This window comes from Mercenaria mercenaria, chromosome 13 (assembly GCF_021730395.1).
Source record: "Mercenaria mercenaria strain notata chromosome 13, MADL_Memer_1, whole genome shotgun sequence".
Taxonomy (NCBI): domain Eukaryota; kingdom Metazoa; phylum Mollusca; class Bivalvia; order Venerida; family Veneridae; genus Mercenaria; species Mercenaria mercenaria.
In genome coordinates, this window is record NC_069373.1 from 46,808,260 (window position 1) to 46,822,207 (window position 13,948).

General features: G+C 35.5%; 1 long non-coding RNA gene across 1 annotated transcript; it reads right to left on the reverse strand.

Annotated features, from left to right (window-relative positions):
• Positions 1–1,353: 1,353 nt before the first annotated feature.
• Positions 1,354–13,867, reverse strand: LOC123530237 (uncharacterized). The gene is made up of 3 exons (XR_006682296.2): positions 13,708–13,867; positions 9,038–9,145; positions 1,354–4,015 (listed from the first exon to the last, which is right to left on the reverse strand). It is a non-coding gene; the product is annotated as an uncharacterized LOC123530237 (long non-coding RNA).
• Positions 13,868–13,948: the final 81 nt, after the last annotated feature.

The following is a 13,948-nucleotide window of genomic DNA, read 5'->3' on the forward strand; positions in this document are numbered from 1 at the left end:
AAGGCCGAAACGTTAATAAAACTGAGTGAGAACTATAGAGTCTTATAATAAAATTGTCCAACTTTGCGACCAGTGCAGATCAAGATCAGTTTGCACATCCGTGCAGTCTAATCATGATCTGCACCATTCGCTGTTTAGTCAGTAAATCTTCAGTGAATACCCCTATGAACTATAAATAAGTGAATACCCCTATGAACTATAAATGGTAATGTCCAAATCTGAAAGATAGAGTAGTCCATTTTAGAAACTTAAAACAGGGTAAGAGATTAAATGGAAACAATGGTACTTACTTCCTTCCTTAAAAATATATGCTCAGAAAATTTTCTTTCCTTTCAAAGTTTGACAAAATAATGGTGTTATTGTATACTTTATGACTTATTTTTATGTTAAAATCAAATGCTTCTGTTAAAATAATTAATAACAGAAAACAGTGAAAGTGTATTAAAATATTAGCTAAATATAAATGGACATAATTCATAGAATATTTCTGCAAGAGTTATGCATTATGGGTCAAATCATGGGCTTATAAAAATCGAACAAATGTTTTAAATTTGAATTAAATCCATTTAACCGTAACTGAGCTGTGTCAAAATATATCACAACATTAACACGAAATTCCACCTAATAAGGTGCAAAATTCATAAAATTTGAGTTCCAAAGTTTTGGATCATAATGAGGGTGACGATGTGGAAAATATTTCAAACATTTTATGTAAACTGATCAGTGATTGAGTGATTTGTAGCAAAACAGTAAGTATAATAAAGAGTTTGCTATTTGAATTCTTGCTATTTATTGTGTAAACCGGACAAAAAGTAAAGGTCAGTCTTACAGCACAGTATGTAAATGGTAAAATTGTCTGAAATACACCAATACGTATTATGTATATATGTATTTTATATTCTCCTTTCGCCCAACCTTACCCCACAATTGAGTCAACTATCATATCAGTTGTCAAACAAGAGCACCCCCTACGGGTGTCATTGCTCATCTGCAAGTGCTGGTCAGTATGTAGGAAAAGAGTTATACTTCAGAATTTCTAAGTACAAAAAGGGCCATGATTCTAACAAAATGCAATCTTAACCAGGAAAGTACAAAATGGGCCATAATTTGGACAATATGCATATCAGAGTTATGGTTCTTGGCCTACACAGTCATCTACTGATGACAAACAAGTGTGCAAGTTTCAAAGCCCTTATGGTCTTTGAGAAAAGGTGGACCTAAAAAAAAAAAATTTAACCAATGCCAACAATCAAGTGACGACAATACCTCATAGATATTTTTTCTAAAAAATCAGACGCACTTAAAAGGTTAAATTTTCTATAAACCAAAAGAGGTTTAAAAATTACCAACAACTTGTATACTCAACAAAATGATTTATTATAAAAACAAACACTTATTAATACAAAATATCATAAATTTCTGTAAAAACTGTACACATTTTAACCTGAACATTGAACATACAGAAAAACCTCCACAATTATTCTGCTGTCTTCTGACATTTTAGAACAACTGTATCATATACTGTTAGTCAAGGTCACTGAAATTAAAACATTTAAACATGTATACAAGATTTCTGGAATCTGGGGATCGTTAAAACTTCTTTTTCTCAACTTCACACCACTGTGCCAAAGTTTGGAAAATGCTTGTCATAAATAAATCTAAACAGTTCTAAAATGAGCCACACCATGAGAAAACCAACATAGTGCATTTGCAACCAGCAAGGATCCAGACCATCCTGAGCATCCATGCAGTCTGGTCAGGATCCAAGCTATTCGCTAACATTTTTTCTAACTGTAATAGGTTTTGAAAGCAACCAGCATAGATCCTGACCAGACTGCACAGATGCGCTCCATCATGCTGGTCACAAATGCACTATGTTGATTTTCTCATGGTGCGACTCAAATGTAGTCTTCGCAGGGAGCTGCTGATATTTCATGTCAGCCTGGAATATTCTTGGTTATCCATCAATATGTGTATCTTATCAAACATATATATGAACTTCTGACACGTAAATGCCGATGATTAGTACTTAGTCTAGCATATATTCTTCGACTGTATCATTTTAAAATCTTGCATTTAAGTCTAAGGTTTTAATTACAGGGTTATCATTAAACATATACAGTGAAAACAGACTGACACAACATGTTAATTTAAATAAAAATTACATAATATCCATTTCATACATTGTTTATGACAACTTTCTTTTTTTTTTACATAATATCCATTTAATACATTTTTTTAAACAACTTTACCGTTTAAGGCAATATTTTTGTTCTTAACAGTCCCTGAATAAAATATTTCCACAAAAAGATATGTAAAACACTATTTCTAAATTTAAGACCCTGAGCAAAGAAATTAAACACAGTCCATTAAAACACCTGATGATAAATTTTGTGTAGATCACAGTAATTATTTTCTAAGACAGGTTTTATAAACATTAACAGCCTGCTGCATAAAAAGTGCATAGATTCCTTCATAAAATACCAAAGTTCAGCAATGATTTTATATGTTTAAACAGTACAAAAATGTCAAATCCAAGATTTATTAAAATATTAAACAAAAATCTAAAATTGGCAAATATTGTTAAAAAGAGTGAATATTTCCATGTACCAAATCAGTTGCCCCAATTTCTTTTAATTTTTTTCTTTTATTTAATTGTCCTCATTTTTTACGGTAGTTATAAAAATGCAGCAACTCAATGACACTTATAAAATGGCAATGGCATGGCTAAACCGAATTTTCACAAGCCACGAGGACGTAGCCCACATACCAATATAGGTTTAGGATAGCTGGTAACCAGGCAATGCACCCTGTTGCTATTCAATGAGTTGCTTATTTTGAAAGTTTGATCATTTAAATTATTTAATCACAACTAGTATAAAGTTTTGAACTTTTGATATGATGACAGAGGATAAAATGACATCACACTCCTGTGGCATGGAAATGACCGGTAATCGTGCACACTTCAAGCTATTTGCACGGGTTTGTGTTGTACAGATTTGTTACTATCTATAATAAGGTACCGGTATATGATAATTCCTTGCGTGATCTGAAAAAAATATGCCGAAAGTCTTTCTACCTTCTCAGCCATACAGTAAAAATTTGACAGAAGATAAAGGAATGATTTTTGATAAATTATGGACAATCACAGCTGGTGCTGAAGCCATGGTTCTCTGATGAAATTATGGAGTTGTGCCACTGTTTATAAACTAAGGCCATATCAAATTGGTTCTATGTTCAGTGTCCTCAGGCCTGTTTTTTCACTGCCTGGTTGTAAAAAAAAAACCTTTTCAAAAATGTTAAAAACACCAGTAATGATGTATTCAATATAAGACAAATTAACAATGGTGATTCCTACATACTTCATTTTTTTTTTAGATATCTAAACTTAATAAATACTTGCATGTTTTAACTGTTTAATATACTGCTAAAACTGGTATAATTTTCATGAGTGTAAAAGCTATCAGGAACATCCAAAAAATTCAACAGTTTTTTTTCTACCTGGTTGATATCTTTTACAAAATGATGGGGACACTAAACATAGATCCAATTTGGCCTAAATATGTTGGACACTTGACAAGACCTTATTGGAATCTTATATTTTATGTTTAGGTATTATTTACATCAAAAGATTTGTGCAATCTGATCAGGATCCATGCTGTTTGCTAACAGTTTCTTTAATTGCAATAGGCTTTGAAAGCGAACAGCAAGGATCCTGACCAGACTGCGCAGATATGCAGGCTGGTCTGGATCCATGCTGGTCGCAAATGCACTATGTTGGTTTTCTCATGACGTGGCTCATTTGTCTCTAAATTCAGAAGTTTTTGATGTGGCTGTTAGTTGATTCTGAAGGCTCTGATCATGGCATATTTACAGTGCGAATAACTGAAGAAAGAAAGATGTTAAATGGTAGTTATAAACTAAGTCTGATAAGCCGGAGGTTGATCAGCCGGAGGCTGATATGGCGGAGGCGGAGTGTCTGGATGAGGAGCCTTTCTGACTGGATCTTGTCCTACTGAAATAAAACAAAGGAAATTATAAAAATATTATACAATTCTTTGCTAAAATCAAATGTGATCATTATGCATATATGTGAAATCTTTTAATTTCATGTTTAAGTGGAATTCGTACAATAAATGAATCCTAAAACTAACAAGTCGCTCACCTAAGGAGGACTTTGACCATCTGACCTTGCTTCTAACCAAGTTTGGTGTCAATCCTTAAAGCAGTCCATTTGAATAAAAAGTTATTTTAAGTTTTTTTTTTCTATATCTGACTGTAACACCCCCAAAATGCATAACCATTAGAAGCTGTACAATATTTTTCTAACTGAAGCTCTGGTGTCCACTAAAACAGGGACCAAGCAGAACCAATACAATGATGCTACAAACCAAGTTTGATGAAGATCCATCAAGTGGTGTCTGAGAAAAAGCCCTTTATTGAATACATTAGAAATTGGGTTTTTAATAGTTCCATTAAGCAGACATGAGTTCTTTAAAGGTGTTACTATTTTTAATTTTATGCTACAGAAAAAGTTTGATGAAGATCCATCCAGTTGCTCATGAGAAGGTTAGAAATCATTAAAGGTTTTTCTTTCTTAAGCTCTCACTCCGGGAGAACTACGTTCCAACGTAAGTCATGTCTCAACGATATCACGTGACATATCTCAACGACGTTTGGTTACGGTATCGCTCAATATGACACGGCTTACATAATTTTCATATATAATAATTACTTTGATTATATTTACCTGTGTCTTAACATGAACATGTTTTCAGATTCTAACAGTAATCGCATAAATTGAATAAAACATTTAGATATTAAAAGAATTCGTCTGTTATTGAGAAAAAAGAAGCAGTTTGCTATTTTACAGAATAAAAAAATATGTACTACACTTTTTACAAAAGCAATTATTACAGACAGTCAATGAATCGTTTGAAGGCAATGCCAGTTTTAATCTTAGAAATGTATTTCTGCATCTATTTTATCATAAACACGTAATATTTGTTTAATATCATGTTCCTCACTCTAACCGATGATGTTACTAACTCTAAACGCGACACAAGTAAGCGTTACTGACACTTATCGAAGTCTTGCGGCTTAAAACATTGCTTTTCGAGTAAAATATACCAGAAACCAAGACATCTTTGTCCAAATGAAAGCAAAATGTACGAGGTGGCGCGGAGTTGACTTATACGAATGCGCACAACTTCATTATTATAAAGTCTGTAAAACGATTCTTTTGAAGCAAAGGAGGTAACTAAGCAACATGACGTGAGTATGTAATTGTAGGTTAATAAATTTGTATATTGAAATATGAACGTAGTCAATATGTATCGGTTAATCAATGTAATTACCTGTTTATTACATGTGTACCTTAAATATTGTAAGAAAAGTTTAAAGTACAATTTTTTATTGGTACTAGCATTTACTGCAGCTTTTCAGTTACTATATTATTTGTATAAGAGGCTATACATTGTATAAAATCAAATGCCTTGATAGTTTTCCTTTCTAACATAAAGCATGGTTTAGGGTTGGAAAAAACATTTCACGAAGAATTACTAAGCGGTTAATGTATGACTGGGTTGTGCTTTCTTGCCATAATGGCACGCCTATATGGCTTTAGCCCTAGGGCTATTATGAAACTATGTGTGCCAGTATGGCTTTAAGGCACACTCAGCCGTTTATTGACCTTTTTATTATATACCATCGCGTCATATATATCTTGGTATTTTCATTTCACATATTTTCAAAAACTTAAAAGCATTATTTGTATTGCTTTTTATCAATAGTGCCATAAATATTTGACAATCGATCTTAAAATGATTCAGCGCCCTTTCAATCGCCATAATAATGTTGCTACATGACGTCAACATTAGAACGCACTGACATCCGGTTACCCGGGGCCATTCTGATTATGACGCGTAAGGCACACTGCGCCATTATTGATGCATAAACAGAAGCCGTAATGACCGTTTTAAACGGCTTTTTTGTTACTATTTATATAACGTATATAATAAGGAAAAATATTGCACGATCCCGGTCCATTGAAACTCAATGGAAAACAATTTTTGGTATGTAATAAGGAAAAAAAAATCTTGCACAGCGGACTGGCGTTTCCGTTGATTTTACCATGCATGTAAAACCCATCTGGCACCCTATGCCAGATGGCTCTCGTGTTGGTAACAACTAGCGCTTTATACATTGATTATATATGGTATTGTATATGCAAACTAAGACAATATCAGGTACCTTGAGACCTTCTCTCCGTCCTTTTTACATATAGTATATTTTTCGGTCCAAAATACGTTATTTTACGGAAGGCACATAACGTTACGCTACAAACAATCAAACTAAAGTTTCATTGAAACGTCATGACGTCACTTCAGCTTTCGGACGTTAATTTCATGTGCTGTGCGTTAATACTCTATCATAAGAAGGAGTGCTACAAAAAAAGTATTTCTATTTGCTTTAACTTTCTATTATTATTTGTAAAATACGGTATGCAACAAAAATTATCTGTCAGAATGAAACGCTTATTTGTATACGATATGCAAGAAAAACTTCAGTCATGTGTTTACGAACTGGATAGAAATATCTGTCCTGAGGGCATTTGCGCCGTGGGCGGCTACGAGTTATGACGTCTCAGCTTCCTAATACATTCGCATGTAATAGTAAATAGTATTTGCAGACAAAATGAGCAATACGCCTGCGCAAAGTGACCAAAACAGTTGTTGCGAAATAGCTAACTTAAGTAATGCTTCACGATCCTGATTATCTATACAGTTTTGATTACCGGTGTATTCATGTACGGACTATTTAATAAGTTTGAATGTATAAGCTATTATGAGCCCATTTAGTAACATTTATGAAGCGTTCTACGTCTCTCCGAGACAGTTAAATATATTAAGGTTCATGGTGATGGAAAGACCTAGGTGCCCTCCTGAACATTATTTCATATACGGACGGGCATCTTTGTAGAGCAAACGACCTACTGCAAGCGTTACTGGATGGATATCTTACATGAAAATCCCACATTTAAAGCCTAAGTTCAAGCACATATTTGCGATGACAAGTGATTCGAAGTCAGCGACCATTGGCCGCGGAGGCTTTTCACGTTTAAACTTACTGTGGGTGCACAGAATATACAATGCCATTTTAAATGTTGTTGTTTTTTTTTTTTTTCAAATCTATCTGAGATTAAAATAAATGCTTATTTTTGCATGACTTTCAATTTAAGAAAGCCTTTCCGGGAAAAGGGCGATTCACTAAAACGACAAAGTAAAAGATATTCGAGTTACCGAACGACTTTTATGAACTGAGTTTGAAAAAGAAAAGTTAAAACTTAAAAGGTAATGCAATAAGCTGCATAAGTTTGGCATATCTTAGTAAATGCACAAGTTTCATCAATCTAAAAAGGAAATTGGGAGATGAAAACAAATCGAAATAATGAAATTTTCAGGAAATGTGCTTCTTTAAAAAGGACGAGGAAGAAAGACATGCAGTAAAGTATAAATAATTAAATTGTGATGTTTTCCAAGTATTAAAATCTGACAGGTTCTCTATCCGCTTTTAACGTAGAATGTAAACATTGAAATGCATAACATGTATGCACTTTTTTCAAAACTGAATGTATGAGTAATGGTTCAGCAGAACACCACTATTGTGAAGGAGCCACCGACAATGCTTACAACATTCCGTGGACTTTGATATAAATGAAAGTATTTCTATAGCGAACACCTGAACATAATTGTTTCTATTCTACAGCAATAACTTTACGTTTTAATTTTCATGCTGAAACTTTATATGAATTTATGCATCCATTTCAAAGAAATTTACTCCAGCCTGCGTATGACTATAATTAATGTGTAAAATGATAACGACAAATACATTTGTCATACTGATTAAATTGTTGTACCTTGCTCAGACGTCATCCAGTCATTTATGAAAGTGTCAAGAAATGTTCTCGACGTAAAGATAAGATGTACATAAGAAATCTAAAAGTTAAAACGGTAAGTATATTGTTTAGACTTCGCAACACTGTATGTGAGACGTTGTCACATATTGTCTGTTATCGTTGCGGCCTTGCAACATTTTATGTAGCTTACATAAGTTTATTTGTAACTAGCTCGTTGTATCTTCCAAAATGCTCCAAAAGGCTAATATAGCTACCACACATTAAATTCATCTTTTCAGTTATGAAAACGTAGAATCAATGCTTTATTGCACATAATATTAAATGAATCAACAAGGTCATACGGAGCGACACCGCAACTAAATCGTTGAGATATGTCACATGAAATCGTTAAGACATGACTTACGTTGGAACGTAGTTCTCCCGGAGTGGCTCTAGCTGCCCTTAAAAGGAGCCAACTGGCACCCATTTTGACAACATTGGGATACGACCTTATAATGATGCTACAAATCACCTTCGATGAAGATCCATAATGCGGTTCATGAGAAGAAGTCATTTAAAGTTTTTTTTTCTATTTTAAGCTCCAGTGCCCCCTTATCATATTATGACATAATGCTACAAAGTTGGATGAATATGCTCAAGCAATACTTTAAAAGTTTTTTCTATTTTTTACTCTAGTTCCGCCTAAATAGCACCAAGCAAAAGCATTTGAATAAAGCTGAGAGAGGACTATGCCTGGATGCTACAGACCAAATTAGGTGAAATTCTGCCTTGTAGTTTTGGAGAAGAAGATGTTAAAGTAAAACTGTTGACGCAGAACAACAGACCATCCATCACCATACTAATAATGTTCAGGTGAGCTAAAAATGTTAAATATGAAATTCAAACATTTCTTAAAGTTCAAGTTTTTTGCCCAAACTTAAAACATGTTGTCTATTTATATATGGCATGCCTGTCCACAAAGTGTATCTGAAATGATGCATAAACAAATATACAAGGATCAATATTTTGGTTAGAGAGAAGTAACTTACAGCTACCAAAACAATACACAGAACATTCCAACAGACTGCCTTCAGAAAATCATCCTTTTAAAGTCGATTAAAGAGAAGCCCTGTTACCAACCTCCATTGCTGAGGACACATTTCCGTTCAGAAATCGGCTTCACTTCTTCCTTCTCACTATCTTTGCCCGAGCACAGTCTGCCAATCTTGTCGGCGACATAGCCACAGGCTGAAATAATAAAAATTTTAGATATAAACTGCCCAATAAGAATAGTCTTGGCATTTAGCCTAATGATTTAGTTTGGATGAAGCTAAAATTAAAGATAAAAGTGGTAATCATACAACTCCTTGTGGTTTAAGAAATAGTATATCCAAAACATTAACTTTTCCTTGAAACTAGACACCCAAGGGCAACATATCGAGCCCGCCAGCTGTCAAAAGGACCGGGGGTTTGCACACGAAACTCTGTCTCACTGAGACATACATTTGTGCCAAATAAAACAATTGTGCCAGGTTATTTTATAATCCCACATTCAACGACGAAGTTATTGTCCGGACAATTTAAGGTCAATTATAGCCATATCTGACCTTCAAACTCAAAGTGTGACCTTAACCTTTAAGATATTGATATGGGTGTTGCGAGTGACTACCTGACTTTAGCGACTCCCTGTCATATGTGACCCTACTTTATGCTTTGGACGAAATTTACTATAAAATAGTCTGAATTAAGTGACCCTCTGCCTTACGCGACAAGCGACTGTGAAATCAGCTCCTAAATCGATTATTAGCCCGTTTTGATGCGAGAATTAACTTATTTGTTTACAAAAATGGCAGATGAAAAACGCAAAAAAAGTATTGTTTTGACATTGGAACAGTGTGTTAAGGCACAAGCATTGCCTGATTGGGGAAAAACCGTCGTATAAAGTCGCTGAAGAATTCAGAGTTGGTGCATAAATTAAAAATGTTCCCGGTGAAACAAAAAGGCATAATTAACAGGAAAGAGGAAGTAAACATGGTTTAAAGATGCATGTCAATAAACAAACAAATATCACACGACCATTAAAATACAAAGAAACATATAAGCATTATCCCGTTGTTTAAATAGTTCATCTATATCTAATGGAATAGTTATATTTTAAAATCTCAATTACTGCTCACCTTTATTCTGTTGTCAGATCAAGAGCTTAAATTTTAATGTTTTTTCAACATCATATGAATGATGCAAACAATTTCAAATATTTTATTTTATCAAAATGTAATTAAGGAAATAGTATTTAAACATTTTTCACACTTATATATATGTGTACCCGATATACATGTATTTAACTGGAAAAATGAAGCAGATATTGATATGAAACCAGCGTCAGTCAGTTGAGTGAGACTGTTTTAAGAGACTCCCCGACATATGTGACCTTTTTTGCTGCCTCCCAAAGTTGTTGTCTTAAAACAGTCTCGACTGTATTTATCTTATGTTCTGGGTGAAAAATATAAAATATGCACTTTTTTCTCGCTTGCTCGCTTGCTACACTCGCATACAAAATGTAGGTAATTTGTCATTTGTTATAGGCAAAAATATTAAAAATATGCATTTTTTCTCGTTCGCTACGCTCGCGCAATAAAATTCCAACAAAGTATGCATGAGCTCCTATAACATTCTTTACCATTTTTATGTTAATGGCCCTTGGTAACCCCTCCCCATAAAAATACTCAGAAATCCAGTCGGGCTAAGAAATTCCATCTGAGAAACTTACGCAAGAATACGTCTGACAAGTCATAAAACATGGACTATAATTAGCATGTTATTTGGGTTGATTTTGTCACAAAAACCTGTCCTTTTTCAATACAAAATAAAATACCTCAAAACACCCAGAATGCACCAGATGGATCATTTGTTTTAAAAAAATTTCGGGGGGGGGGGGGGGGGGGGGGGGATGCCCCCAGACTGCCCTAATGCCAAATCCTGTATCCGCCCCTGGCAAAGGTCATGGGTTCTACCCAAGTGGCTACTGGATGTTGAAGAATAGATAAGAATATCTTGCTAAAATCTTATGTCAGTAAGTTTGAACCACTAGTCACTTTCAGAGTACTCACTTTTTATGTATTTTGGAATGAAATTATTTTTCTCCTAAAATTTAAATGTGTGTGTTATTCCCTTTAAAAACAGGTGGCAGATAATGCTAAAAATTTCATTATCTTGATATTTTCAAAAACAATTTCAAAGCCTTACAGCCTTGAAGTTTTGTGGAGTTCTTCTTCTTCTTCCAGTTTACTGGCCATCTTCAACTGACTGAAGTTAATTGCCAGGTTAAATGCGCTAAGAGAATAGGAAAGAGTAAAAAGTGTGAAAGTATGTATAGTGCGATTAAAAACAGACAAAGACAATTAGATAAAGAGTTGGTACAGTTGAGCATGGAATGACTCAACTGAACCGACTGACATGACGTCCGGTGGAAGACTGTTCCATTCCTTGATTGTACCTGGGAAGAAGGACTGTTGACGATATTGTGTACGGCAATATGGAATCTTGTAGGAGTGGATGTGTATGTTTCTGGTAGTGGAGGAGTTGTGTGGGATCAGCTGCGAGTTGTCTAGAGCGACTTTGTTGTTTATGACCTTGTAGAGCATGATGAGTCTGGCCTCTTTGCGTCGTTCTTGGAGAGGTTTCCATTGTAGGTCTGCTAACATGTCTTAGACGCTGGATCTGTTGTGGAACTTGTTCTTCACGAAACGTGCAGCGCGGCGTTGGACCATGCCTAGATGACATATGTTTCCCTTCTTGTAGGGGTCCCAGACTGTGCTAGCATATTCTATTGTTGGGCGGACAAGTGCCTTGTAGGCTGTTTCTTTGGTGGATGTTGAAGTGATGTTCAGGTTTCTGCGAAGGAAGCTGATGGTACGGTTGCCTTTGTTACAGGTGTTATTGATGTGTTCGCCCCAGTCTAGTTGCTTATTTAGGGTGCAGCTAAGGTATTTCGCTGATGTGACGTGCTCTAATGTGTGACCACGAAGAATGTAGTTGTGAGAGATGGGGCGTCTTTTCTTAGAGATGGTAAGGACTTGGCACTTGTCAGGATGGAATGCCATTTTCCATTTCTCCTCCCAGGTAGCTAGCTTATTAGGATCAGATTGCAGACTAGCACAGTCGGATTTGTTGGTGATGGCAAGGTAGGCCAGTGTGACATCTGCAAATAGTCGAACGACTGCCTTGAGGCCCTCTGGTATGTCGTTGATATAGAAGAGAAAGAGACTGGGACCGAGGACTGAGCCTTGGGGGACGCCTGACTCTACAGAAGCTGTATCTGAAGTCACCCCTTCTAGAACAACGGACTGGGACCGGTTGCTCAGGAATGCCTGGATCCATCGGTTGGTCTTTCCTCTAATGCCGTAGTGCTCAAATTTGTGGATCAAGAGGCTGTGGCACACCTTATCGAAGGCCTTGAAAAAGTCCATAATCAGCACATCAGTCTGTTTGCCGTTTTCCAAGTTCCTGGTTATGTCGTCTGTGAACTCAAGTAGTTGCGTTTCACAGGACCTTCCCTTCCTAAAACCGTGTTAGAGAGGGTATAGTATGTTATTGGCCTCACCGTGGTTCATGATGTGGCTGGTTACAATGTGTTCAAGCAGTTTGCAACAGATGCAGGTTAAGGAGATTGGACGGTAGTTTTCAGGTTTATATCTGCTGCATTTCTTGTAGACTGGAGACGTTGGCTTTCTGCCAGTCACTAGGGATGGTGCTTGTGTCTAGAGATACTTTGAAGATGGTGGTGAGGATGGGAGCAATATCAGTAGCCAGTTCCTTCAAGATGCATGGACTAATGGAGTCTGGACCTGCTGCTTTGTACGAATTTAGTGAAAGAAGAAGTTTGGCGATACCCGTAGAGGTCATGGTTATCTCTTGGGCTACAGGATGGGATGTAAGTGGGTTGACATAGTTTCCATTCTTGAAGTCCTCATCTGTTACCGTGATGTTGTCGGTGAATACAGACTGGAACTGCCGGTTTAGGATGTTTGCTTTGGTCTTGGAGTCCGAGTGGAGTTGGCCATGCTCTTTTAGTCCAGTTATAGTTTGATTGTCTTTCTTCTTGTGTTTGATGAAGGTCCAAAAGCGTTTCTGGCTGCTGTGTATGTTTGTATCTGTAGGTTGTGGTGTAACAATTTTGTCAACATAAGACCAGTATGCTTGTTGGAGCCTCTTCTGTACTAGATGTTTGCAGTCCTTGTAGTTTTTCTTGTGTTGTGGGTCTTGCGATTTTTTCATTTTCTTATGGAGTCGATCACATTTTCGAATGAGTTTCTTGATGTCTATGTTAATCCATGGTGATGTTTCTCTTGGTTTAGCTGTTTTATGAGGTGTATGTTGTTTATATAAAGTTTTTATGGATTTTTGTTAGAAATTATTTGTTTGCTTAAAATTTGACAGTGTGGTTTAGATCCTTTAAATTGAGTTGGTCTGACTTAAAACCTAACAAACCAAGAAAACGTACTGAATTTTAAACCATAGATCTGACAATTGTACTAAATTTTGACCCAGTTAATTGTGTACCAATATTTAATATATTATACATTGTATCTTAAAATAAGGACTGATCTAAAACAATGGTACACTTCATGAATATTTTCGTAAATAAAGATTTTTATTTCAGGCGAAAAAAATGACATACGAACTGACAAGCACAAAAAACTGCAAGTCGTGTCCGTTGTTTGCTGGTACATTTTTAAGGATAAAACTATTTCATAACTTTACCATTCTTCATTTACCCGATAACCGACTGAAAATTTATCAAAGCTTACCATTTATGATCAGTCAGACCATTCTGGAAGAACGTCAGAACCAGTAATAAGTATATTATACGGTCAAAACGCCTTGCTATCTTGATCTATTGTTGTGTTTAAAGGGGATTATTTAGATGGGAATAAATTATGTTATACACCGCTTAGAACTCCTTTTTAAAATCATACATCCATATTTTTCCAATTCTTATGCCAAATCATAACGAAAAAAGCTGTTTTGTTTTCTTTTTTAAAGTTAAAT